The sequence below is a fragment of the Aedes aegypti genome, chromosome 3 (assembly GCF_002204515.2).
Source record: "Aedes aegypti strain LVP_AGWG chromosome 3, AaegL5.0 Primary Assembly, whole genome shotgun sequence".
Lineage (NCBI taxonomy): Eukaryota > Metazoa > Arthropoda > Insecta > Diptera > Culicidae > Aedes > Aedes aegypti.
The window spans coordinates 185215623-185241336 of NC_035109.1; the positions used below are offsets into that span (position 1 = coordinate 185215623).

General features: G+C 37.5%; 1 protein-coding gene across 3 annotated transcripts in view; it reads left to right on the forward strand.

The window, feature by feature from the left end:
• LOC5577354 (E3 ubiquitin-protein ligase RFWD2) overlaps positions 1-25714 on the forward strand; it is a 75853-nt gene that overhangs the window by 7088 nt on the left and 43051 nt on the right. Inside the window, exon 1 of one of the 3 annotated variants that reach the window (XM_021849022.1) lies at positions 21926-22123. The exons of the other annotated variants lie outside the window; for them this stretch is intronic. The gene's annotated coding sequence lies outside the window, so the exon portion shown is untranslated. Of the gene's footprint in view, positions 1-21925; positions 22124-25714 lie in introns of those variants that run through there. 3 annotated transcript variants of the gene reach the window in all.

Sequence of the window (25714 nt, forward strand, 5' to 3'; positions counted from 1 at the left end):
AAAAGAACGGCTGTGAGCAGACTCTGCTCATCCAGCAATCACGCTCTTTTTACATTTGTTTTGTTCTGGTTCTCCGATGCAAGAATCTGTGACCAAATCGGTCGCTGTTGGTTCGTGAGCGTGTGAGCGTGGATCCTGCTTAATATTGGTTCATTTTGCGTAAACGGCATGATTCTTTCCACCACTGATAGACATATAATATTGTCTAATATTCTATATACAGTTAACTCTCCCTTACTCGATATTCCGTATCTCGATATCGAGTTAGAGAACCATAGTAAAAGTTGGTTTTCATGGCTAACTCGATGGTCCTTGGATCGCAGTTGCACTGGCTTTGTGTTCTGTAACTCGATACCTCCCTAACTCGTCCCTTCAATATCGAGTAAGGGAGAGTTGACTGTATGTACACTTGCAAATAATATTTTTTTATGTTGCTCTATGCATCCCACGAGACATTCCTTAGATTGGTCCGATTACCCCTCACTAGAGCTGGAAAGCGATGATGCTTCTCTCACTGTCATCGGACGGCGAGACAATGACAGAGATTTTTTTTCAAATTATCTTTTATTTTTAAGGGGGGTCTGTAGCCTTGATGTTACGCTTTCGCTTCATAAGCGGAAGGTCATGGATTCGATTCCCAGACCCTCCACAAAAAAAAAACGTCCAGCCACCAGAAGACGCCTCACGAAGGACCGTGCTTTGGGGGGCACATCCATCCTCCGTCAGTATCAGATGGTGACTGAGACAAACTGACCCTCTTCGCAGGCAGCTAGCCTCACTAACAGAAGATCTTTCTCCTACATGCTCGGTGTGAGAGTAAAAGAGTAGGAAAGAGTGTAGATGTAAATATAGATAAGTTGAAAATAGATCTATATCGGTTAAGCAGGGCTGGTAGTGAGTCACTTTTTAGTGACTTGGTCACTTTTTTCGACCTGGTCACTAAAAAGTCACTATTTGCAACAAAAGGTCACTGAAGTCACTTTTTTTCATGAAAATGGTCACTAAAGTCACTATTTTCGTGATCTGACGATAAAGAAACTAAGAGCTGGATAAACTTTTCAAAGTCAAACAGCAAGAAACACATATTAGTCTACAGACAAGCGCAATGTGATTTGGAAATCAAAGTGCCAAGAAAGATTCCAACGGAAAATGTAAAATATTCCTTGGTAAATTTTGAAGAAGAGTTTGACAAAAATAGGAAACGATTTTAGGCCAAAATCTGTCCAGATATTCGAATAAATTTTGACGAAAGCCAGGTTCAATCTCTGACACACTAATAATTATTATCAACAATCGAGATTTTTTGAAACGTTCAGTTGAAAATTAAGAATATTTTAAGTACGCAAGGTATCATTTTCCATTAACTAATGCACAAAACTCAACTAATTAAGATTACTTCTAGCTCGTAAAAAATCAATGGCGTTCAAGATTTAATTTTTAGGGGAGAGGAAAGGTTTAATTTCTCAAAAATTCTGCCAAAGATTTATCCTGAGATTTAATTTTTTGTTTTAAATTTTGAGTTCTACCAGAAATTTCTACATAATCTTCTCAAAATTTTCCATTTTTCAAAGTCTTTTATGGTTTTTTTCCTCGAATTATTGCACAAATTTGTCAAAATATGCTTCAAGTGATTTGTTTTGTATTTCTAACACGGTGCTCCCCTGACCGTTATTATCAGAAAAAAAAATTTGCATCAAATCTGTGCTCACAAGTCGATTTCTATAGCTAAGCTGCATATCTGGGCAAAATTTAAAAAAAAATCGTAGGGCCCGTTTTGAAGTTACGCCCTTTTGAATGTGTAAGTCCACTAATTCAAAGGAAATCTGAGATATTTTAACGAGTTTTCATTGGCCGTGATTATCAGAATAGATATAATATTAAAATTTGAATCAAAATTGGTTTATATACTAATTTGTAACTTCTGGGAGGAGTTTTGAATGAGAAGATAGACGAAATTTGGAGTTACGTCCTTTTTCAAGTGTAACCATTGAAAACACTAATTTCCAATAGATTAATTAGGCATTCTTTTAAGCAGGCATTCCGTTGGCAAAGAGAGCTCTCAGTTAATAATTGTGGAAGTGCTCAAAGAACACTAAGTAGATAAACAGGCTCTGTCCCAGTGCACACAGGCTACTACTGGTGGCTACTGGCTATTGCGGCTAATTTTGTACTGCTTCAGAACATAAACTTCAATTGCTGAGTAATGCACAATTGGCCAAACTGTACAACTCTAGACCTATGTCAATACTTTTGTGATCATTTGTATTTGTGGCTATTGTATAAATACAATAGAGAAAGAATTGTATAAATCAATCAATCCATTCTCATGCTAACTCGCGAAGAGAAAGCCTCAGTACTTGAATTAATATGCTTGAGAAAAGTAAGAAACATGCGTTATTATTTGGTTTCATTGAATTTAAAATCATAACACTTTCAGAGTGTTACATGTCTCCCTTGAAAATCAAACTCTCTTGAGAAGGTTCTATACCTCCCGAATTTTAACCGAATTATAACTCCGAATTTCATTGACCCGAGTGTCTTCACCCGAACGCAGTATTACACTGAATGCTATTGTTCCGAATATATAATTACCTTGCATCACATTGCAATATAAACCAATTTTGATTCACATTTTAATATTATATCTATTCTGATAATCACGGCCAATGAAAACTCGTTAAAATATCTCAGATTTCCTTTAAATTAGTGGATTTTTTTTAATTTTGCCCAGACATGCAGCTTAGCTATTGAAATCGACTGGTGAGCACAGATTTGATGGAGATTTTTTTCTGATAATGACGGTCAGGGGAGCACCGTGTCTAAGACATTTGAAAAATCTTCAACAAATTTGAACTACCAGTGCACCAGATTCCGCTCATTTAAAGGAAGTTTTTGAACACATAATGTTTATTATAAAATAACTATTGTGTCGATTAATTATTTTTTTATGTCACAATGTAGCTCTAAGTATAAGTAATCGAGGCAAAATAAAAAGAATTTGAAAAACTTTCATTAAAAAAAACATTTAATTGCATTTGTTAGATGCAGAAGTGTTCATATTTCCGCTCACGGTAAACAGGTTTCGTGACAAACCTACTATAAAATGTATTATTTCGAATTTCGTTTTTTATCCTGATATTTTTATGGTCAAACCATAGCTACCTACTGCTGTAATGAAGAAGGCCGTATACTTAAATCGAAATTTCTTTAAAATTTTGTTTATTTTTTGCATGAACACACAAAAATACCTAATAACCCATTAACCGCTCACGAGGTCTTGTGTTTTCAATATAAAGAATTATTATATCAAATGTAAATAATGCCAGACGGCTTTATTTGAAAGTTATTAATATTGCTAGAATACATCCGTTCAAAATTTTGAAACGAAAAATCAATGTTTACACTAGTGAGCGGAAATAGGGGTATGAGCGGATACTAGTGCACTGATGGTAGTATGTTCTTCATGAACAGTGGATAAAGCTTGATTGTGGATTTGATAAACTACGAGTTGTCTACCGACTAAAATCAGATATTCGAAATAGAAGTCCCAGTCAAGTGCATTCGTCTCGTGAAAAAAGGTGTGAAATCCTCAATGCACCACGTTTTTTGACCACTCGCAATCAAGTCTTATCCCGGACAAAGAGCTGTTAAGAAATATCCCAAATATCTACAGTCCACTACAATCTCAATTTCATACAATATGTAGATTGGTTAATTTACATGCAGAACGTATTTTCATTATTAGTCATAATTTTTCTGCCAAATGCTCAAAGTTTAGAAGTCACTTTTTAGTCACTATTTGATCACTTTTTTATTCATTTTAGTCACTAAAGTCACTATTATTTTGCCGTTTGACTGCTACCAGCCCTGGTTAAGAAGCTACAGATCAACTGGTTCCGGCACAGTAGTGGCCACGAGCACAGAGTGCCTTAAAAAAATATGTTTCCGTCGCAACGGCTTTGGACGGAATGGTAATTTTTAGTCTGCCACACGATACACCTACAAATATGGTCAATTGGAAAAGTCAACTCTCAGTAAATAATTTTGGAAGTGCTTATTGAACACTATGCTCAGATGCAGGCTTTTTCCCAGTAAGGTTGAAGTGTTATAGAGAAAAAAAAAGAATTCGTGTTGTTTTTCATACTGCCCCCATCGACCCATCTTACTGTGAATGGCGCCCTGCTACTCCGCAGGACTTTGACCACCAAAACAGGTGGCCCAAAGTGTAATTGAGTGCTATCAGACTGTGAACATTGATGAAACTCCAAATTTATTAATGTCTTCAAAGCTTCAGCGAATTGTTATAACAGCTATAGCATACATTTTGCAAATGTTTCAATGCTCATATCCTCGCACTCCTTTATGCCAAGGAGAAGAACAATCACTTCATAAAGGGGAACGAAGCAAACTGCTATAACAACATAATTATTATGATATAGCGATATCGTGATGTTCGTACCTTATGGCCGTCGTGTGCATGTTGCATCTAGTGCAAAATCGAAGACCTTGGAGACGTCCAATGCTGACAAGTCTCTCTGTAGTGTGGTGCCCTCTTATTCCTATCGACAACGACATACACACAGGAGCTCACACGGTTCACGATTGCCTGTCTATTCGCCGAAAGTGGGTTAATGAAAAGTGTCTCGTTCACTTGTTCCACCGCATTAAACCGGGAGGGAGCAGCGTTTCAAAAGCTGTTCACATCATTGAACTCATCGTGATTGTCTCATTATGTGTGTGAGGGACGGGGTACGACGACGGGGACGTTGGGCGAAATGTCTCCGAGCGGACTATCTACTTAGCCAGTTTGAATGGAATAAGAGAAATGTTCTTTTTATTGTTCTTGCTTTTTGGATAGATAGAAAAGAGGATTAGAGTTAGACATTCTCGTGAGTTTTTGTTGGTCAAGATTTTGGACTATTTGTATCCCAACAAGACAAATCTATCTATCTATGTAAATAAAAATGGAGTGGTGTTTGCATGTCACGAAATGGCTTGAGAACGGGCTATCGGATTTTGAAATTTATCATATAAATATGATCCTGAAGTATTCCGACGTGTTTGTGTGTATAAAAAACTTAAGATGTTCACAGGAAAGTTAGAAAAAAACGGGAGCAAACGGAACTGCCTGTTTTGTATGGGACGGCCATGACGTTTTTCAGCAGCCTACTTGATGGCAAGACGAAGTTTGCCGGAACCACTTACCTTACTTTTGCTGGCTCTACGTCCACGTCAGCATGCCCGTCTCATGCCCGTAGAGGACTACCGGTCTTATCAGCGTCTTGTACATGGTACACTTAGTACGGAAGAAGCCGGTACCACTAGTTATCAATAATAGGGCCCTAAAGCCCTGTCCCAATTTGGATACCAAACGCTTATGTTTAGGCTAAAAACACATGTTTACTCAATTTATAAATGATTTTCATTGGTTAAAGTCAATATATTTTTTTATTGTTTTTGAGATTTTGTCACACACTTTGATTTAAACTCATATATTTGGGTATATTTTGTTTTCAGTGTCCCTTCCAAACCAGATCAGATAGGAACAACCCCAGTGTTAAAACTAAAAACCCTGTGGCATTTGTGTGGACAAAGTGAACGTCAAACATGATCAAAAGTGTCAAGGTTCATATTTGGAACAATTTTTAAAACTAAATTTGAAATATGTTATAACCGTTATTTGAGCTGGAAAAATTGCTAAAGTAGTTGCAAGAACATGCTCTTTCGTATTGTTGAATAAAAACAAGAATTCATTAAATATTTTAGGACCCAATTGATTATTATTGAAAACTATTCTAGCAAATCCTCAACCAAATGTTTAAAATTTATTAGCGAAAGGATATCTTATCCAGGGCTGGTAGCGGTCAAGTGATTTACAAATAGGAACTTAAGAGGCGCGACACCTAAAACAGGGACCAATTAGGAATCGAAAAAGACCAAAAAAAAAAAGAATGAAAGGTACCAACAAAAGATCATCATAAACCATGAGAGCAGAAAGAAACCAGATGAGGCTAGTAAATAAAGGTTTTTGTAAGCATTCATCAAATAATCCGATCAGGCATTTTTGTAAAAGAATCTAGCACAAAGGAGTACCGTAATCCGGGGTAACATTGATCATTTTTTTGAATATTTCTTAAATATTTCGTTTGAAAATGCAAATGTTGCAAATTTTATATTTTTAAAACAAGTACTGCCACCCACAGCTCGTGATTATATACTGCATTTTGTTTTTTGACAGATTTAAGCATGTTTAAAAAAATGTTTTAGGTGATTTTTTAATATGGCTGATATGGGGTAACATTGATCACCTATGGAAACAACGTTCGGTAATATTGAAAATATCGTTACTTACTTAAATCATGATCCCTGAAGCCGAATATGAAGGCCGAACGCTTACAAGTCATTTACTTTTTGAGTTATTTTAAAATTAAAAATATCTCGAATCACGGAATACGCCTAAAGGTAGGCAATTTCCTAAGGGATTTGTATATTCTTTACAGTAATTCGTTAATGTTGAACGTTTAGCTTAAGTTTTGTCATTGGGGTGATTTCTTACCTGTTGACTAAATCAATAAATAAACTAATGTTGCCAAATTGAGCATACTTATGAAAGTTTTGACAACGGAATCATTTTCGTCGATGCCATTTTTAGTAAGAACCGCATTTTCCTTGCTCATATCGTTTGCAGGACTTATGTAAGACATAAATCTTCGGTAGTGTCACCCTTGCCCATTGAAATCATTGTTTCGAAAAGATGACAAATTTACGCATAATGCAAACGCAATTTTCGTAAAAATACTCACTTATATAAGCTTATGAATATAAAAAAGAGAAGCACCATTTGTGATTTCGAAATGTTCCATCAATAAATGATGATACGAACTTTTTACGAGATGAGTCATTCCGATCAATGTTACCCCGCTGATCAATGATACCCCGGATTACGGTATTATTTTTATTGTTCTTGTAGGGGAATTCAATTTCTGATTATTGTAGTATATTCTGACATGCCTTCTCTATATAGAACAGATTATGCCATATTTGGGTATCCTAAATATTGTACTAAACCAAACAAGTTCATAGATTTTGTTGTCTAAAGGTCAGAAAAAGCATTTCATCGTTGCATTATCTAGTGATAAACATTCATCCTTCAAAAACCGCACTTATTTGTTGTAAATATAAGTTTGCTCTGTCTCAGAGGATAAAGGATGTTTTAGAGAACGGTTTTTCACGGTCATAATCACATACACTACCCGTCATAAATACGGACTCACTAAAATAAGTATTGCAACACTCAGCTGAATATTGAATCACCCTGAAAAGTTTAGCATCACCTCAAAACAGGTAATTTCACATTGCTATATCTCGAGATCCTTACGACTTGCAAAGAAGCGATCTTCAGCAAAGTTGTTCAGGGGATCAAGGACATCCGGAAAGTGAACAGTTTCGTTCACGATTTTGCCGCTAGCTGGCGCTAGTGAGCATGCAACATTGAGCATTTCAAACTAGTTCTAGCATGTGATCCATAAGAGATAGAAAGTTCGGGTCTTCGGCAAAGTTGCTCAGGGGTTCAAGGATATCCGGAAAGCATAGTTTAGTTCGCGATTTTGTCGCTAGGTGGCGCTAGTGAGCATGTAAAATTGAGCATTTTGAACTAGTTTTAGCTTGTGATTCATAAGAGATAGAAAGTTTGAGTATTCGGCAAAGTTGTTCAGAAGGTCAAGGACATCCGGAAGACAAACAGTTTGGTTTGGCGCTAGTGGGCTTTTCAAACTAGTTCAACATTAAGTGAATCAGACCTGAAATACTCAGACCTGCAGCACTTGAATATAAAGCGAATCAAACCTGATACACTTGAATATGGACCGATTCTGACATGAATAACTTGGATATGAAGCGAATCAAACATAAATCACTGGAAATAAATCCTACATCTCTTGAATATGAAATCAATCAGACCCGAACTTTCTATCTCTGATGGATCACAAACTAGAACTAGTTCAAAATGCTCAATTTAACATACTCACTAGCGCCACCTAGCGGCAAAATCGCGAACTAAACTGATCGCTCTCCGGATGTCCTTGAACCCCTGAGCAACTTTGCTGAAGGCCCGAACTTCCTATCTCTTATGGATCACAAGCTAGAACTAGTTCAAAATGCTCAATTTTACATGCTCACTAGCGCTACTTAGCGGCAAAATCGCGAACCAAACTGTTTGCTTTCCGGATGTCTTTGATCCTCTGAACAACTTTGCTGAAGATCGCTTCTTTGTAAGTCGTAAGGATTTCGAGATATAGCAATGTGAAATCACCTGTTTTGAGGTGATGCTATACTTTTTGGGGGTGATTCATTATTCAGCTGAGTGTTGCAATACTTATTTTAGTGAGTCCGTATTTATGACGGGTAGTGTATTTTGCCAGAATAATGTTTTTATGAGCATTGGCACATCAACCTGCATGATTCGTCAAAGTTCAATAAAAAGTAAATACTATGGTTTATAATTCTATATGAACTTTTAGAAGCAGATGTTTTTACACCGGCATAGTTTTACCTGTTATTTATTCAGATATGCCTGCAGGGTTTTTTTTATGATACTCTAAACATTGTAAGGATAACTTCGTATTAAAAAAAATCGAGAAATTTAACCAGGAATTCTTTTAAAATTGTCTTGAGAGAATGGTTAAGGGAATTACTTGAAATATTGGGAAAAAATAATACTGTAAACACCTGGGAGATATTTATAAAGGATATCCCAATGCAATTAAACGAGAACAGAAGTGTCGTCAGTCAAGTATGAATGTTTGATGAACTCCTGCAAAGATCTCTAAATAAAACTCTTAAACTCTTGATGATGTCTAAGAGGACTTTAACGATAAATTAGTAAGATCGTTACAGAAAATAAAATTAAATCACTGGATAATATACTAAACGATTTTTTGAAATATTCATTAAAATCAGAACGGAATCCCTGAAGAAATTTGTTAGTAAAAATTTCTGTGCTTTCGAAGAATCCGAGACATGTTTGGGAGAGCTACATGAGTAACCCCTGAATGACAAACTCAATGATACAAATTTGCCTGAATGCAGGAATACCAAGAAAAATACAGATGGCATTAAAATAGTAACCAACTCCCTAAAGGCGACTTGTTAACCCTTTCATTCCCATGGTAGCACAGGTGATCCACCACTTTGCATAGGTCGTATACAAACTGGATAAGTTAGAACGTATCCATTTTTTCACCACATGTACACATGAACTAATGTACAAAGTTTCACTAGAAATAGATACTTGCATTTCAATTCAAAGCATAACGACTGAAGTAAAGTCGGCATTTTTTCAGATTTAAATAAAGTGGATTTTCAAACATCCATATTCAGTAATATGAACATTATTTTCACCAAACAAAAATAAGAACAAGCTCGATTTAGTATGTTTTTTTTTCCAAGATTCAATCAAGTTTTAATAATATTCTTTACACAAAACGATTGATTTTGAGGAAAATGATGTGGATCACTGATGATCCATTGGGAACAAAACGAGATTTTCTTCGATTCTATTCTAACCTATCTTTCTGAAAATGAAACTGCCATCACATTTGTTTATACGTCTCAGATAGTTGTTCTAAGTTCCTCGTTTCGAACGTGTTTTAAGTGAAAAGTTATTTTTAAAGAAACAATAATTGTGTATGGATGCTAAAATGGAAACGAAAGAACCAGAAAAGGCTACACTCACGGATGAAGAGGATTTCTTCGGATTTGAAGCAGATGATGAAATATTTCCGGGTATCACAGACGAGGAGTATGCTTCTGGACTGAAATTGAAACGCCGCCGCAAGAGTAAATTATCTTCCGATACCAATCTTCCTACAAAATGGACCAAAGATGCCCTGTGGAACTATTCACTGTAGATACCAATAGAGTGAAGAAAGAAAGAATGTCCCGTTCGAAGATACTTCGTACGAACACGAACAAGTACCCAGTGATGATCCGATTCCGCTGATTGCTGGGAGCGATGGTAGTATTTGAGTTTTTGAAATTTTTATCAATCGCCAATAATACAGGTACAGTGATCCCACGCAGTTGAATCACCCACAATTTATGAATCAGCTGACTTCAAAAGACAAAATTATTATCAAACTTGTTACAAAACATCATAGAATTATTTTTACACATAGTTTCTTATCAGTAAAAACAATTCTGTTATGTTTTGTGACTAGTTTGATAATAATTTTGTCTTTTGAAGTCAGCTGATTCATAAATTGTGGATGATTCAACTGCGTGGGGTGACTGTATTTGTAGATTGCAACAATAAGCCAATAACATTCGAGGGAGATACTTCCGTGCTTGAAGAACTTTGCGAACCGGAGAAAATTATTGAAACTGGAACGAGCCGTCTTCGCACAAGTCTTGAAACTGCCGATGGACACAAAAGTACCACTGAGCAATCAACGACCCAAGTAACCACTAGCCCGCTAATTCGCCTTTTTGGCCTTATAGGGCTATTATCCGGCTAATAAAGGGCATGTCAGCTGTATAATTGCCCTATATTGGCACGGAGGGCGAATTAGCGTACTAATTGGTTACTTGGGGATTGAAACCGATAACTTCGATGACGAAAGTAGTTCTGAAGATTTGTTCGAAGATCGTGATGAAACATATGATTTTTCTAAATTAACCGAAAACTACAACAGAGCTGGATGAGTGGGATGGTAGTATAACAAAAATTGATTTATTACGAATCTATCTATCTATATAAATAAAAATGGAATTGTGTTTGTATGTCACGAAATGAATGATTCTTTCTCCGTTTTGTTCGTTAAGGGTTCCGACGTGTTTGTGTGTATAAAAATCCCAAGATATTCACCGGGAATGTTGGATAAACGAGCGCGAACGAAACTGTCATTTTGTATGGGACAATCAATAGTGTTTTTCAACAGCCTACTTGATGGCAAGACGAAGTTTGCCGGGGCCACTAGTCTATAATATGAATATTGTTCCATTTCACAGATACTGATGATCTTGATTTGCTTGCATTAACCTTTGAGGGAGACGTATCTGAAGTTGAAGGAATCGATGTATCGGACGATGAAGATGAAATTGAGGCTTTCCATGCAAACAAGGAATCGCCAAAGTATGTGAAACCACAAGCACAAGAGGATTCTTCTTCTTTCTGGCGTTACGTCCCAACTGGGACAAAGCCTGCTTCTCGGATTAGTGTTCTTATGAGCACTTCTACAGTTATTAGCTGAGAGCTTTCTTTGCCGATTGACCATTTTTGCATGTGTATATCGTGTGGCAGGTACGAAGATACTCTACACGCAAAAAAAAATGTGCAGTAAAAACTATTATATTAGGGGGTTAACTTAAGCGCTCGCACCGGCAATTTTCAGCAGACCAGAAATGCGCTTGATTTTGCCATGTCTGTAGTCGAAATCAGATTGTTGTAAATTATTGCTGTCAAATGTACCAGTAATTAATGTGGTGGGATGTACTGTAAACAAAGTAAATTGGTCTGAAATTGCATGGTAGTTTCAAGAATGGGCGTAGTCAGCTAAAATAGTCATTTTTACCACAGAATTTTTTCCCGTGTATGGGAATCGAGAAAATTTCCTTTACGAAAAGATCCTCGACCAGCGGGATTCGAACCCACGACCCTCAGCATGGTCATGCTGAATATCTGCGCGTTTACCGCGTCGGCTATCTGGACCCAAAGAGGATATACCAGTCAAATCCGGGACAAAAGTTTGTCGAAACCAAAATAAAACATCAGCAAAGCAAGCTGCATCCAAGCAGCAAGGAAAGAAGAAGGGTGTTTCCTGGGAGGGAAGCACCGATACTTCACACGAAATTGGATACAATTGTTTTCCAAATTGCAAGATAATTCCAGTTTGCCAACGACAATCAAGGCAGGCTTAGTGAAAATCGCTAGTTTTCATTTGTTGTGTACCTTCGATCTTTCTGGACAAACATTGAAAAAGGGCCACAGTTTTCTATGCGTTTAATTTTCAGTTTTAAAGAAAATAGTAAAAAGAGCCTCATTCCAATACGTTACATTCAATTAGAATAAACGGTGCTCTCGTGACGTTACTTTTGAATGTGCATGAATTGATTCTAATTCGATTTTTGCTACTTTTGATGAAATGCAAAAATATGCTTAGGCTAATTACGCGCTTTTATCATGTTTGTCCATTGTTTAAGATCTGTGACAGTTCGTGACAGCAAAATCTCGGCTCACTGTGACTTGAGCTTGAGCTTGAGCTTGATTGGCCGCCCGTGGATGCACTCCAGTATCGCCAGATCAGCTGCACTTACACAAGGAACCAACCGAATGACTGCTTGGGACTAACAGGCATCCTCAGTGTATAAGTGCTGGTGCACGGTAAAAAATAAGCACCATGCTATCAATAGTTCTGCACTTGGATTTGCACTACTGTTGAATCTTGACAAAATCAAGGTAACAGCACTTGAATACAACGTTGCATGTTTTGATTTGAAATAAAAAAAAGTTAAAACAAACATTTCCGCCTGACCCAGATTTGAACCACCAACCTTCGGAGTGCAAGTCTAGTGTCTTACCTCGACACCAACTCGCATCTGTTGAAAGGAATTGAATTGACCTCAATCACTTTCTACAACGAGCTGTCAATGATTGCTCCCATACAAAAGACATGATGTTCAAAATCAACGACTTTTCACTTCAGAGTCTAGTTCTAGAGACAGTAGAGCAAATCCAAAGTTGAAACTCTTCAAATCATGGTGATTGGTGTTTTGAATTGAGTCAAGTGATCAATCTATTCAATCGAACGTGCTGATTTTTTACCGTGTGATCTTCTATTTTTAGGCAACAATGGCACCTGCCACGTCAGAATGCAGACCAATGAGGGGAAGGGGGAGGAATTGATGATGCATTGAACTGACTCCCACGTAGACCGTATATTCCACTGCATCCACGTCAGTTCATGCGGGAGTGTATGGATTGGGGGAAAGGCATGGCAGAGAGGTTTGCTTTTGTGGTTAGCAGACTGCCTATGTATCAGGCGTAAGAAAGGCGTGCGCGTGGAAAGTAGGAAGCGTTAGGGAAACGGTTTCTTGTCCGTCTCTGGTTCTAGCGTTTGCTATGAACGAATAGTTTGAGTGAGATATGTTTAGAATGGAAGATAGAAGCAAGTGAGAGATATACAACTACAAAGTACGAGGAAAGGGACGGGCCTGGGATTGAACCCATGACCTTCTGCATATGAAGCAGAAGCGGTAGCCATCAGACCACCAACCCCGTCAAAAAAATCTCGGCTCACTGTGACGTAGAGAAATTTTGTATTGGTTTCTCCCTCCCAGGGTGTTTCTACTCAGTGCTGGAAAGCGTCAATGTATATAGAGGGTGTCGCGCGACTTTTACATAGATGCTTCTCTCACTGTCATCGGACGGCGAGACAATGACAGAAGCTTTCTTCAAATTCTCCTTCATTTTTCCGTCGCTATGGCTTGTGACGGAATTGTAAACTAGACCATTTTTAATTCATGATCAGATATGATTGTTATTTATATCGCTAGAATCATGAAAGGATATCCACTTTAATTATCAATCACATTTGCTTCCCCAAATTGTCCAAATTCAGATAGAAATTTTAAATGCAAAACAACTTTACAATTGCTCTCATGAGAAGCCCCGTCATTGCGAAATGACGGAGTGAGCACATGAAATATAGCTTCACCTAGTGACAGTGAGAAAACTGGTTTCGTCAGTGTCGCAAGCCGGTCATGATTCTTAACAGCCCTGTTTCTACTAGATCAAAATCAAAAAAGAAGGGTACTCCACCTAAGTGGCATGAGGATGAAAGTATTTGTTTCGAATGTATTGAACCGTTTGTAAAATCCTCTAAACCACCGACCTAGCCAATGACTCCATACCAGTACTTCGGGTTGTTAATAGATTCTGAAATTATTTCTGATATCTGTGAACAAACAAATCTTTATTCAAGTCAGCAGGATGAAACCCCAATCGAACTAACTTCAGCAGATATCGAGCAGCATATTGGACAGCTACTGCTTTTGGGTGTATTGATTGCATTGGGGTTCTACTACCAGATATGCCCCGATTGCTGATGTAATGCCACGGAACAAGTTTGAGACCATCAAACGGTGCTTGCATTTCAACGACAACACAAAAATCCAGCAGCGAGATAAAGAAGGATACGATTAGTTGTTCAAGGTACGCCCGTTTAACGATGCTCTCCGGCGTAATATTTTTAAAATTGAACCTACACCTAATACATCGATAGACGAGATCATGATACCTTCAAAAGCAGCATCTCCTCTACGACAATATAATAAAAACAAACCTCACCGATTCGGTATAAAAGTAGAAGGACGAGCAGGTTCCGATGGAATTTTGTACGATTTTTCTATTTACGGCGGCAAAACAAACAAGGAACCCTCAGGCGCCTGGGGTATGAGTCGCGATGTTGTAATCAAACTGATTGACACACTACGACAGAACGTCCCGTATCGATTTTTTGCGGATAACTGGTTTTCGTCGTATGCATTAGTAAAAGAGATGAAATCTCGTGGACTGGAGTACACACGAACCGTAAGACAAAACAGGATTCCAAGATTCAAAATGAAAAAGAATTTGAAAGCTGAAGGCAGAGGCTCATTTGCATGCAATGTGTCCAATGACAACATTGTCGTTGTAACGTGGATGGACAATAACCCGAGAATACAACTGCTACATGGGAGGCATTGATCTGAATGATTTCTTGGTTGCTCTATGCAGAACACAACCAGGCACTAAGAAATACTACATGAGAATTTTTTATCATTTACTGGATGTATCTGTTGCAGTGGCGATTCCCTAACCTCAAATCTACCTGTTCCACGAATATAAGTTCTTGAATTCCAGGATTTGCATAAGATCGTCTCTTATTATGGCTATTTTAAAGTTATGATAGACAACATTTGATGATTGTCTGACACAAATTGTAGTTTTATGCATTCGGCTTTTTAATATTATGTGAGTTTTAAGAATGGTCCGTATTTGAGATTTTCACAAAGTAGGTCGGAGTGATAAGTCACAGATAGCAATTAAAACACACAACATAATTTGGATGTACAAAACATGTATCTGAGAATTTTAAGAAATGTTTGAAACTTATGCGTACAATTTTATATAAGGAACTTTTTTTTGTATGAAAACTTTAAGGTTAGGAAACAAATATTTCTTTAATTGGCATTCAGTTTTTTAACAAAATAAAAGAAAAAATCTACAGTACCTATTTTTATGTTTCAGTTGCACTTATTCTTATCATTTCTTACGGTACAAATCATATAAGAAACAAATTTAGAAAAAAAAACAACGGATACCAACAATGAAACCGTTTAATGACGTAGACGAAAAACACTATATTTATAAACATATTTGAAGAAATATTTGTTCTGGAGTGCATCCCCCCAACTTCGTCACAAGTTGGCGCCTACATTGAAATAGTTGAAACCTGGGAGGGAGAAACCGATACACAATTTCTGTACGTCAAGGTGAGCCGAGATTTCTGCTGTCACGAACAGTCACTTTGAGCCCGGATCTTAAAGAGTGGACAAATATGGAAAAGCGCGTAATTTATCAAAACATATTATTGCATTTTATCCAAGTTGACAACAATCGGTTGAAATTCAATTCCTGCAAGTACAATAGCAATGTCACGATAGCATCTTTTATTTTGATAGAGTGTTAGTATTGAAACACGCATCTTTTCACTCTTTACAAATAAAAATGAAAATTAAAAACACAGAAAACTATGGCCCCTTTCCCATGTTTGTCCAGAAAGATCGAAGGTGCACAACAAATGAAAACTAGCGATTTTCTCCAAGCCTGCCTTGATTGTCGTTAGGGAGCTGGAGTTATCTTGCAGTTTGGAAAAGTTTTGTTTCATTTTTCGTGTGTAGTATCGGTGCCTCCCTCCCAGGTTGAAACTAGTCCGAACTTGTATCAAAAACTGATTCATTAGCCTGTAATGCACGCAAGAAATAGTTCAAATTGCTATTATAAATAACAGTCCAGTAAACCATTCTTTATCATTGTGGGTTATCGATATTCAAGAAAATATTTTTAAACGTACATAATAGTTATTGTATTATGATTATACGGATATGCGATTCGAATTCAATTTTGGCGCACAGCGCTTAAAAAAAATGTTTGCATCACATATCAGGGGGGCGATTCTAGATAAATATTGGCCTCAAGGGGGCGAAAGCTAAAAAAGTTTGGGAAGCACTGGACTAGAGCATTGGCCCGTTGAAGACCGTCGAGAACGTTGTGTTCTGTGCAAAGATCGAGGATCAGTTCATTTAAATGCACTAAATGTGATGTTTGCTTGGGCATCAAGAAAGGCAAAAACTGCTTCACAGCCTTTCATTTGCCATCCGATTAAATCGACGAGAGGCGTGGAGAGCACAACTTACATTTAAAAAGTATGATTTTGCGTAAAAGTGAAAATATAAACAGAAACAAAATTGATTTCTCTTTTTTACTGTAGTTGCAGTTATCTTTCCAATGGATCATAGGTGATCCATCATATAAGTTATTTATTTTAATTTCATTCGAATATTTGAGTAAAACTTTACATCTTTTCTTCTGGTGATTTATCCAGATATCAAATTTTCTATTTCTTAACTACGAAAAAACTCGTGGGAAACAAAGGGTTAACTAGCCCTGCTTATCCTACAGTCCACACATGTGGAATTGACTTTTATTGAAGCAATAACGCAGGAAAATTCATCGTTCAGATAAAAAAATTCTAACAAAACTGCAAATCGTATGGTGAAAATGCATTTCAGGTGGATTAGCCTTATTTTTTATTTAAAAGTTGTTCATATCATAGAGAATTACCCGCCACTCAGCGCAGGAATAACACGATGAGTGCTTTGCAAGATATATGATTGATGCAGTTTATTACCCCCTAATAGACCGGGAGAATTATGGAAAAATTAGTGACGTTATCTTATCTCATAGTCCTCCCTTATCGGCTCTTCTGCGCTTAGTGAATGTGACACTTGAAATCCGTAAATGTAATAAAATTAGACTAGACAAAAAGACAAACTCCTTCTGCGCCAGATGAAGCATCGGCTCGTGGCGTTTTCAGACGACATTGCAGCCGACGCAAATAACAAACTAATTGTTATGGTAATCAGCATAGAGTATCACATATTGCTTCCGAAGCCTATTTGTCGGTTTTATCGATCGACACACTCTGACGATAGAATGAGAAGGGTTTTTCTTGCCTAAAAATAGGCCCAAAATCGTAGAAAACATTCCCATCGTCCCATCGGTTTGGGCTGGAGCGCAAATGAGGGAAAAAAGTGGCTCGGTCTATAAAAGCTGCATCACATATCGTGTGTCTTATCGTGCTCCGTTCTCATATCGAATATTTCCGTTCACAAGTGCATGCCATTTGCCGGTATCAGCTGTTTGAAAACGGCTTTTGACGACAATTAAAAAAAATGCGGATTTGCCTATTATGACAATGTTGGCATTTAGTCGATCGGTGGATATCGATTGCAGAATGTGGCTGTACCGTTCAAATCCGTATAAATGAATCCAAGAGATTGCAAGCATGTGTGGCATTAGGTAGGGTCGGTGTACCAATATCAGTACAGCTAAGAACAAAATTTCGTATACAATCGAAAAATAAAGCCGGTGGCATTAGCGAAGAATTTCTTCGGTTCTCCATTGTCGATCGATTGATTAGGCTATGGGCAAGCATATAATACATCCAGTGTCATGGACTTTGTCGCCAAACGGTAAAAAACTGCCGGGGGTCCAAAATATATACTTTGAGGGTCCAAAATGTATTGGTGTGTCCAAAATAATGAAAAACAGTGCTTCACAATTCAATTATTTTCGACATGACCGTTTGGGCATTTTTATCTTATAGAGGAAGTTGTTCTCTACATTTTGACATATTCTTTGACTTGGTTACGCTGTTCAATTAATTAATTGGGACACAAAACTAAAATCACCCCTAAGGGACCAAAATACGACCGTTACCCTATATTTTTTCGTCGCCCCTTTCTGGCTACGCTTATGAAAATTGGAATTAGTTTGCGATGAAATTCATCGAAAAAATCATGAAAATGCATTATATTTGAAAAAAAAAAAATATTTGTATCAGCGTAATTCAAAATTAAACAGAAATTTACGCGGGCTTATCTACAAAATGCTCTGGAAACTTTTGTCTCCTAGCTCCTATTATGATTATTTTGTTATTTTTTTCAGTTTCTGTATGGTTTTTTGTTGGTTCCTGTTGGTTCTCTTTTTGATTTTTGCTCGCTTTATTTTTGTTCTTTTTAGCATCTTAGAGACTCCTATTTTTAAGAAAAAGATCGCAGTAGGCAGCGCGCGCGAACGGAAAATTTATCTGTCATGTTATTATTGTCTCCGCAAATCCGCAGATTCGGCTGGTGAAACCAGTGAAACGGCTGGTGCAGTTTGTGAAAAAAGTGTCTATAACGAAAATGAAACGGTTATTTTGCACGCGTTCTGCTGGGGAGTGTTTCGTTAAAGCCCAAGCAGAAGGTGAATTAAAGCTTGAGGTCGAAGCGCTTGATCGAATGCTAGTTCGCTGGTGCTGTCTGGATCTCTAGATTCGTGTCTTGAGGGTTTGGGTTTGGCTTCGTTTCATCTTCACTAGAAAAATCGTTTTTTTTTGCGTCGTCGCATCACCGGAGTTTTTTTTTCTCGTTTTAGTTTGTACGCGTTCTAGGTGCAATCGAGTTTAGGTTCTCGCGTCGCCGTAGTGATATTTTCGTATTGTGAAAGGAGTATGCTGATTAAAGTAGCTACAGCTGGTAGCTTGGTGAGCTCGTTTCATGCTTATTTTAAATGAAAAATATATTATGGAATATCTTTTCATTATGACAACGGTGGGAATGTTACTTAAATGAATTAACTTAACAAAATATGAATTGTTCGTCACTGTAAGTGTCAACATAGACTCTTGTACATTAACCCTTTCTTTCCCACGAGGTTTTTTGTAGTTGAAAAATAGAAAATTTGATATCTGGATAAATCACCAGAACAAAAGATGTAAAGCTTTACTCAAATATTCAAATGAAACTAAAATAAATAATGTTTATGGTGGATCACCTGTGATCCATTGGGAAGATAACTGCAAGTAAAAAGAGAAATCATTTTTTTTTCTGTTTATATTTTCATTTTTACGCAAAATCATACATTTTATATGTAAGTTGTGCTCTTCACGCCTCTCGCCGATTTAATCTGGTGGCAAATGAAAGGCTGTGAAGCAGTTTTTGCCTGCATCAAAAGCAAACATCACACTTAGTGCATTTAGAAGAACTGAATGATCCTCGATCTTTGCACAGAACGCAACGTTCTCGACGGTCTTCAACGGGCCAATGCTCTAGTTCATCATACCGTGCTTCTAGAGACGGCCTAACAGATGCTATTACTCGCTGACGTTTTTGTATAGGTTGGTTTGTTGGTCGTCCTCGGCGTCTTACAATTTTCTTTCCATATTGAATCAGACTGTTGGCAACATCTATTCGTAAATTGAGAAGAGTCATATTTTGCTGTCCCGTTTGTTTCATGTGGCGCCTATACAACAACCAGGCATTCACAACAAATACATCCAGTAAATGATAAAAAATTCTCATGTAGTATTTCTTGGTGCCTGGTTGTGTTCTGCATAGAGCAACCAAGAAATCATTCAGATCGATGCCTCCCATGTAGCAGTTGTATTCTCGAACAACTAGAGGTCGTGGGATACTTTTATTAGTCTTATCCGATACAGACCAACGCTTTACTTCATCTATCGGGTGCACTCCGAAGCAGGATGATATAAGATTAATCGGCTTATTGTCCATCCACGTTACAACGATAATGTTGTCATTGGACACATTGCATGCAAATGAGCCTCTGCCTTCAGCTTTTAAATTCTTTTTCATTTCGAATCCTGGAATCCTGTTTTGTCTTACGGTTTCTGTGTACTCCAGTCCACGAGATTTCATCTCTTTTACTAATGCATACGTTTCATCCTGCTGACTTGAATAAAGATTTGTTTGTTCACAGATATCAGAAATAATTTCAGAATCTATTAACAACCCGAAGTACTGGTAAGGAGTCATTGGTGGTTTAGAGGATTTCACAACCGGTTCAATGCATTCGAAACAAACACTTTCATCCTCATGCCACTTATTTGGAGTACCCTTGTTTTTAGATTTCGATCTAGTAGAAACACCCTTCTTGTTTCCTTGCTGCTTGGATGCAGCTTGCTTTGCTGATGTTTTATTTTGGCTACGACGAACTTTTGTTTCGGACTTGACTGGTATATCCTCTTGTGCTTGTGGTTTCACACACTTTGGCGATTCCGTGTTTGCATGGAAAGCCTCAATTTCATCTTCATCGTCCGATACATCGATTCCTTCAACTTCAGATACGTCTCCCTCAAAGGTCAATGCAAGCAAATCAAGATCATCAGTATCTGTGAAATGAAACAATATTTATATTATAGATTCGTAATAAATCAATTTTACCTAATTTTTATCATTTCAAAAAATAACTTTTGAATGGTTCGACAATAAAAGAGTCGACTTATCGTATGACCACGTTGTCTAACAAAACTCCTTCCCATGACAACCACGCGGCCATCTCGGTCTCTAGTAACAATGGATGTCACCCTAACATTCCTTTCCTTCAGATGACCGTAAGGACGTGGCCGGCGCGGTTATTGACTTTTTAATGTCTGGAGTTCTCGAAAGTGTACATTGAAGATGGAAAGCTACTCCCAAGCTACATTTCTACGAATTGTACGGCCATCAATGCTTATGCTTAGAGATTCCTATTTTTAAGAATATGAATGCATCCTATGAAGGAGCAAAGCAAATTACCATTGTTGTATATGTATGTCATGTGGCAAGTACGAAAATACTCTATTGCTCGAGAATATGTTCAGCCCGACCCGAAGATCGTCGTTATACTTTCATTAAAGATAACTAAACTCAATTCTCAAAGTTGGGTTACATACACTACCCACCATAAGTATGGAATCGTTGCAATACTGAGTATTGCAGCACTTTTAAGTTTAGCATCACCCAAAATCTAGTGATAAAAGTTTTTTCAACACAAATTAAAAATCGCAGGGGATCAAAGACGTATTTTTTAGGATGACCTCAAAAACACATTGATCTAGCACTTCAGAATCACGAGGTAATATTCATTTTAGGTGATGCTAAACTTTTCAAGGTGCTGCAATATTCAGTATGAGTATTGCAATACGCGATTCCATACTTATGGAGGGTAGTGTATATCTGAATGGCGTCCTGTGAAAAGAAGTTAACTTTTGGCATCAGCCAATGAGTGAAGTAAACTACCTTGGATTAGCAAAACGAAAGCACTGCATGAAGCGTTTTAATCCTTTCCGTAGATAGGGCATAACTGCACGGGTTGTTTTTCTCACGCCTGTGTCTGTTTGCGAGCTTGCAGCTATATTACACTGCCTCCTAGACGAAGCCCGAGGGCGGCTCCAGAGAAGGTCGTCAATTTATGCCAAATTAAGTTCATCTGCATATATTTGTGCCCCAGTTCTTTTATACTAGTATAATAAAAGGGCTGATCCGACAAATCGGCGAATAAACGTGGCTCGGTTTTTGGAGAGCGGTAAGGATGTCGGTCGGTAAGCGGTAAGAATTGCGAAAAAGGCCCCCTTTCAATTCGCTGCAGCCACAAACATGCAACGTCACACTGTGATTTCGTTTTGAGGTGGAAAAGAACTGAAAATAGAAAGAACGATATTCGAGTTCTCTCATTTAAAATTCCTGGCACAAACAGAGTCACGTAGAGGCCGTAGAGCAGCACCATGTTCCCTCGCTTTGCGCCTATCAGGCCAACAAACAACAAACCAAGTTCAAGTTCACTAGTGCATTCGTGCTTTCCCTGGATAGATCCGTTTTTGCAGTTCCTCTATCACGTTCAATCGACATCTTCGTGCGGTTCGTACTCCCATTGAAAGGAGCGCGTGTGTGTCTGACTTGTGTTTGGATTTGCTGTCGTTACATTCGTTACATCGTTGATTGCATTTGACATCGCCGGAAACGACATTGTTCCATTGTTCAAGTAAGCATTCTTATTTGGCAAAGAATTGAAAACATGAAAGGAAATATCGCGTTGCTTTTTTCTTTAGAAATATAATAACTCTTGCTATCCGGTTTATGGGAAAAATCTTAGTTTTCTTGCTACGCGTTTCGTTAAGGTGAAGATAAATCGAAGCCAAACTTCAAATTTTCAAGAGCACGGATCTGGAGAACCAAACATCTGTTTAAGCTGAAAACTTAATCGATTGGTCAGTCGCTGGTGGTGACCAATCGATTAAATTTTCAGCTTTAACGGATGTTTTGTTCTCCAGATCCGTGCTCTTGAAAATTTGAAGTTTTGCTTCGATTCATCTTCACCTTAAGTGCTCAAAAGTTTGAATGTTAAAATGTGAAACACCAGATTTTTTTGGAATTCAGCATTGAGAAGTAGACCTTGCAAATATATACGATTATTTCATACATACCCTACCCGCCAAAATGGAATTGCTTCATCTAGTGTTCAGAATTGTTAGTGACCAGAGAGCAAAAAGAAATAGTGACTTTAGTAACTGGAGGAAGTAACAGAACGGTAGTGGTGAACGTACAGCTATTTAGCAAGGTCATACTGAGACTCATGGGTTGGAATCCCATTGTCCTAGGGTGTTCTCACGTTAGAAGTTTTCGCGACTTTTAGGAGGAAAATAACCATCATCATTTTACAAATTTTGAATGCCAGTTCTTTTTGCTCAAAATTGATGCACTGTTCAAGATAATCTATCATTGCACTGCACTTGCTATCTGCAATGAGATGATAGATTTTCAAGAGGATTTATTGAATTTGAACGAACAAAATGGTTGCTGTTGATTGAATGACGGCTTCTTGAGCCTTAAGAGTATAAAGTACATGTCGTAAAGCGCCGTAATTCAGTGCAGTTAATAGGGTACCGGTACCAATGGTTGTAATGTACCAGTAGATTGGACTATGGAATAAAACAAACATTTTTCGATAAAAACGGCGTGTGCTATTTTTGGTGGATAGATCGTCTCTAGTTTAGTCGATTTGCCAAATTTCAGCTTTTTATTTTATCAAAAAGTCATATGAATAATTAAGTTTATGCAAAAAATTTGCTCCCTTGCACCAGTAGTTGCCGTCGTGTTCCAGTAGTGGATCAACGGATGGGAGTAGTTTCTAAAATGGATGTATAAAAATGAAGAAAAGCCCTAGAGATGATCTTTTTGATTCATTCCAAAGATATTAATTGCAGTTCCTAGGGAAAAATGTTAAACCTATGTAAAAATTTACCATTTTGTTTAAAATTCCTTGTATCATTCTCGAACGTCTACTACTGGAGCACTAGCGCAACTACTGGAACACGTGTACCAATAGTGGCTCAAGCGATTTTATGTTAAAAAACAAGTTTTATCATTCTTTTTATATTTTTCCCATATGGTAAAGGTTGAAATCTTTCTGTTGACGCCAAAAGATCTCTGTTAAGACTTTTCGTTATTTTGTTATGATTTTTTATAGCTTAGGTGGCACCGACACCCTATATTACCTAGTGCCGCCTCTAGCTGCCATTGCGCGAGAAACTTATTACAGCCTTTTGATCTGGAAGAATTGTTTATTTAGTTGTAAAACATTCATACGTATCTACAAAAGTTATCAAAGTTGGAACGCAAACAAAAGACCTGAGAAATTTTTGTACAACTAGGGTGTCGGTACCACTAGTGAACTACCTAAGCAAAACTAAACATAACATAATAACGAGAAGTCCTAAAAGACATCTTAGCGTCAATCGAAACATTTCAACCTCTACTATAGGGGAAAAATAAGAAAAATGATCATAAAATTGTTTGAGACACTTTGACACACGTGTTCCAGTAGTTGCGCTAGTGCTCCATGAGTAGCTGATGATGCACGGAATTCCAAACAAAATAGTTAGTCTTACGCTTCATTTTCTTGGCATTAACGTCCCCACTGGGACAAAGCCTGCTTCTCAACTTAGTGTTCTTATAAGCACTTCCACAGTTATTAACTGAGAGCTTTCTATGTCGTTTCTTTGTGCTATGTTTCTCACGCATCATTGAATTTATTTTGAATTTTCATACAAAAAATCTTACCACACACTTAGATTAGATTACTGGGATCGGTAAAATTTTACTGGGTTTTGGAACTACCGAAAAAGTCAGTAAAATGAAAACTGTCGCCACGCGTAATTGAAAAGCAAATTTCGCCTTGTTTTATTTTTATCGATATATGATATAAAAAGAAAGCTCTCTGCAAAATTTCAGTAAAAAATCTCTGTTATGTTTCTGCTGTGTTTCTCACGCATCATTGAATTTATTTTGAATTTTCATACAAAAAATCTTACCACACACTTAGATTAGATTACTGGGATCGGTAAAATTTTACTGGGTTTTGGAACTACCGAAAAAGTCAGTAAAATGAAAACTGTCGCCACGCGTAATTGAAATGCAAATTTCGCCTTGTTTTATTTTTATCGATATATGATATAAAAAGAAAGCTCTCTGCAAAATTTCAGTAAAAAATCTCTGTTTTTCGATTTCTGACATTTTTTTAGTTTACTGACTTTTTCGGTAGTCCTAAAACCCAGTTATTTTTACCGAACAGATTGAGTGTGCATGTGGGAGGTTGGGGGGCAAAAAATGACATACGTTTAATGGACAGCCGTTTGAGCTTCTAAGAAACACTACCCAGCAAAATACGTGGAACGTAAATAAACTTTTAATCCGGCGACTAGAAAAACGAACTGGCTTGTTCAAGCTTCAAGTAGCAGTCTAGAAAGCAGGTCACCGAATTATATGTTTCAGGGTTCTGAATTTTCGTATCAATGATGCGAAATCTACGATTTTTCGCACGTAAGGAGAATGCTTTTTTCACTTTCTCACGTAAACATCTTTTATCGCTCACACTAATTTTCACTGGAGCTACGATGGTGGATAACCGAAAATCACTCCACTCTGGGGATAATTTATTTATCACTCCATCATATTTTCGCTCACCAACTGCTCCCGAGAATTATCACTATGTGGATGAACAAAAACTACTGCCGGCGACGGGATTCGAACCTAGAACATTGCTAAAAACAACCGCGATGCGTGCACGCTAACCATGCTACCACACCAACTTGACGAAAAGAGTGGTTAAATTGGTGCATAAAAGCAACTGCTGCTTGTGGCGATGGATACAGGAAAAGTTCTCCATGGATCGGAGAAAAAGAAAACAAACTTCTCACAGCTGCGGAAATGTGCAATTATCTATTTTCGCTTTGTTTTGTGGACGGATAAAATCGCAAGGCAGCTAATCACTGAAAATTGCTGTGAGGGATAAATCCATTATCGTGAAAGTGAGTGAGAATTAGGAAGCCTGTATATTATATAATTATAATAGGTATAGTCTCGTTAGACTCCGTCCACAAATTACGTTACGCTCGAGAAGAGAGGTTCAAGCGTTACGGCTCATACAGAATTTTGAAATTTTTCATAAAAAAATTTGGGGTGGGTAATGTCTATTACATTACCGCGGGGTTGACGTAGAACTACGATGATTAATAATTTGATTTGTCAAGTGTATGAATTTGTAAGTGTACTAGTTTTGTGTTGTTATTGATCG